Here is a 4,113-nt window from a genome sequence, read left to right as displayed (position 1 = left end):
AATTGTCAAACTGTAGTCTTTAGATCTCTAGCCTCCTTGTTGAGTTTCTTTCCCTGAATCAACAAGTTCTTGACCCCTGCGAACTTTGGAAATTCCTCAAAGCCTTCCCATCCCGAGTGAGTGTTTCAGTGATTTATCATCTCCCCCGCCCCATCTGCTTGTGCTTTTATCCTTTATAAACTGAGTGTTAGGCTGTGCTTTGGACTGGGAGACTCGAGCACTAGCTGATTCTTGATTGCCACCTTTGAATAAAAACTTCTCATTTGAGTCATTCTGTGTGGCTTTGACTGTTTCTGAAACCTGGCTCAGCCATACAACCTCCACTAGTATCTCAGCTCAGGATTGCCAACATCCTTCCTCCTCTCCCTTCCACACTCACATTTGACCTGCATCGTGTTGGGCAGTCCTTCTAAATATCTTGTGGGTTGGGACTCAAGTTTCTGTTTGTTTCGTCAAAGGTGGAGTTTACATGTATGTTAATACTTTTTCCTTTTGAATATTTTTCAAGAAGGTTAAAAAAAACCTGCTAAATTTGCTCCATCATTTTAAAACCAGAAAATTTGCAAGACTTTTGAATTTTTGCAAATTTTCTGTTTTTTCCAAAAAATGGAAAAACTCACAGCCAAGAGGACTCTAAGGACATATGCTACACTTGACCTTAGCCAAAAGGCCGAGAAGTGATGGAAATATGACGATTAAATACAATCTTATGCCCTGAAAGGAATCTTGGAACAGAATAAGGTCATTCAAGGAAGACTTCAAGAAAGACTATGGAAATTTGAATAAGGTATAGACTTTCACGAGTCATGATGCATTGATATGAACTAATTGTGGGAAAAGTGCCATTTTAATGTAAGATGTGCTACCTGAAAGGTTGGCAGTTCAAACCCACCCAGAGGCGCTGTGGAAGAAAGGCTTGGGTATCTGCTGCTGTAAAGACCACAGTGAAGAAAGCGGGTTCACACAGGGTCACCGTGGCTCAGAATCAGTGGGATAGCAATGAATTAGCTTTGTTTGGGTGTGGGAACTCTCCATACTACTGTCACATTTTTCCTATACATCTAAAACTTCAGAAAAATATATTTTAGTTTCTCAGAAAATAAGTTTATTTTATATTTCCATTTGGAAACATGCTTTGTAATTTTCCGAGCTGGGCCGGTTCACCCATCCTTAGGCAACCTGGTGGTCCCCTGCTCCAGGGAGGTCACCATATTGATGCGGAATGTAGTGTGGACAACGCATCAGCATAGCGCACTATAGCCCAGAACTCCTGGACTCAAGCGATCCTCCAGCCTCAGCCTCCGGAGTAGCTGGGACTACACTCACGTGTCACCATGCCCGACACTTTATAATTTTATATCACAGATTTTTAAAGATATGGTTTGGCTACTGACTTCTAATTTATTTATATTTTTGTCTTGGGGGTCTAGGCTATAACAGACATACTACAAGTGCATGACTATAACAAATAAAAATCTGTTCTCTCACAGTTTAGGAATATGGGAATCTGAATTCAGAATATTGGCTGCTGTTTCTATTGGCTAGCTGAGGGATCCCTGGAGATTTCCACATTTTTTGACATCAATCTTTCCCTGAGTCTATAAGGTTCTGATCACAGGGACCGTTGGTCCGAAGGACATCCTCCATTCCTGACTCTTCTTTCTTGGTGGTAGTCAGGTCCTCCTGCTGCTAACGTCATTTATTTTGTATCTCAAAATACATGAACTCATGATACAACCCAATCCTGTAGTTCACACTCTGCCTCATTAACATAAATGCTTCTAATCCTGACTCACTAACATCACAGTGGTTAGGTTTGATATCACATAGGATAATTACATCACATTATAAAATGGAGAACAATTGCATAATGTTGAGAGTCATGACCCTGCCAAATTGACACATATTGGGGTGGGTGGGGAGACACAATTCAATCCATCACATAGTCAAAGGATGTTATTGTGTGGTATCTCTTGTAAGTCACAAGTGGTTTCTTATTAATAACAAAACATCCAAGTTTTAAAATGTTTTTCTTCCAATTCGTATTTTGATCAAGGTTATCTATGCACTTTTAGAAAATCAAAAGTTTTATAAAGCTTATAATGAAAAAATATCATTCTTTGCCTTATTTCTACCCCTCCTAATGTTAAGTTTTCCAGCATCAACTGCTTTGCTTAGTTGTATCTTTAAGTATATACTGTCATGTTTTTAAAGAACATACTTACCCTTATAGTACCTGGTGTTTGTGGGCTTTCTTTTATGTAAGCTGAGCGTTGAGTTTTTTACTTCCTCTTCCTTCAATTCCCTAATACTATTCTGTAACACATTTCATTAGTATTTATTATTAACGTTACTATGGAGTTTATAATTGCTCTACTTCTTTATTCGCAGGCTTTTCTTTAATTGTCACTAATTAATTCCCCCAATTCAAAAATCAAACTCACTGCCATTGAGTTGATGACAGCTCTTAGTGGCCTGATAGGGCAGGGTACAACTGCCCCTGTTTCCAAGACTGTAACTCAGAGACGGGAGTGTTTCAAATCGCTTACCTGGCAGTAAAGCAGCCCAGTGTTAACAACCACTATGCCACACACTCTCCACCGGCAGAAGTCCACTGCCCTCTAAGCTACCTACTCAATCTTTGGAATTGTTGCTGTCAATTGTATACCATGGAGACAGATCGTAGAAGAGCACACCGCACAAGGCAAACAGGCTTTAGTTGCTCACCGAAACTATTGTTTGGTTTTAAGAAGACTTTGGGAGATATTTTTGGTTTAAGGCTTAGAGATATCTCTCCGGGCAATATTTCAGGGATTTATATGGCCGCCATGACACTAGAAAGCCTGGAGTTCATCATCATTTTAAATTCTTTTCTACACATTTCTTCCTCCTCCCCCTTTCAATCAGAATTCTTTCATGGCATCTTTGATCAGAACGCTGAGTGACGGCAGCTAGTCCTCAGCCAGCTTTTCTGGTCTCACTGCAAAGGGTCTGTCATCATATTTTTACTACCCTGGGCGCTCTAGGTTCTCTGAATATTCATTTCATGGCATCTATTTTTTCATGGATGCATCATCTTGTTATCTCACCGAAGATATCAATTATAGTTTTTAAGAAGTGTTTGCTCCTACCCCTGTCATATCTGTTTTCTTTGAGTCTCTCTCTCTCTGACATTCAGTTGTCATGGTAGAGCGTTTCTTCACAGGTTTGGTCATCCCTAGCTGTTGTTCACGTTGAATCATGAGGCCCTGCATGCTGTCTAGAGCCCTGCGCACCCGTCTGGTTTGGTTGAAAAGGGGCTCCAGGGATCTGAGTATGCGTCATGCAGCTAGCTCTTGCCTGTTGGAATAGGGAATTGGTAGTCCTTGTCTTACTCTCATTTGGTCGGTTTCCCCAGTGGGTCAGTTTTTCTTCTTGTGTTTGCCATTTTCTCTGTCTTCTTACCTGGTGGCGGCAGGGCAGGTTCAAGGCCAGCATTCTTCTTGTTTGAAACTAGTACGTGTGTCACAGGCCATTTCAATGGTCCTTTTCCTCCTTTTGTAACCACTCAGACCAGGGTTTAGGTCTGATGGATAAGGAATCTGGAAGGTGTTTGAGGCGGGGACCCTTCTTTACCGCCGGCATTCTTAGGGCTGAGTGAGGAGAGGGGTCCCAGGTGGGATTCCCATTTCAGCAATGCAACTCCCTGGGAGCCTTCCTTTTCGAAACGGTGCCTTTCTCCTGCAGTTGTTCCTTAGGCTCTCCAGAGGGGGACTCCTTCATTTTCCGCTGGGATTGGGCAGGGCGTCTTTGGGACTATTATTCTGTTAATCTCTAAGGACTCCTCCTAATTGTCGGGTGACCTGCATCTTGACTTTTAGAGATGCTGAAGGAAGCTTATCTAGAGGAGCCTTGCTGACAGGTTGGGCTGCTAACTGCAAGGTCAGCAGTTTGAAACCACCAGCTGATCCGAAAGAAAGATGAGGCAAGGTGTGACAGTCTTAGAAACTCCCAGGGGCGGCTCTACCCTGCCCTGTAGGGTCCCTGTGGCCACCATCAACTAGATGGTAGTGACACTTTTCTAAGGGCTTGATCAGGTTATTATTATTAGTTTTTAAATTATTTTATTGAGGG

General features: G+C 42.0%; 1 non-coding gene across 1 annotated transcript; it reads right to left on the bottom strand.

Moving 5' to 3' along the window:
- Positions 1-494: 494 nt before the first annotated feature.
- Positions 495-682, bottom strand: LOC115868220. The gene has a single exon (XR_004045484.1). It is a non-coding gene; the product is annotated as a U2 spliceosomal RNA (small nuclear RNA).
- Between the last annotated feature and the right edge of the window lie 3,431 nt (positions 683-4,113).

Source organism: Echinops telfairi, unplaced genomic scaffold (genome assembly GCF_000313985.2).
Source record: "Echinops telfairi isolate 266 unplaced genomic scaffold, ASM31398v2 ScPeMD7_8;HRSCAF=38, whole genome shotgun sequence".
Taxonomy (NCBI): Eukaryota; Metazoa; Chordata; class Mammalia; order Afrosoricida; family Tenrecidae; genus Echinops; species Echinops telfairi.
The sequence above is the reverse complement of the archived record's forward strand: the minus strand, read 5'-3'. Positions and strand labels throughout refer to the sequence as shown.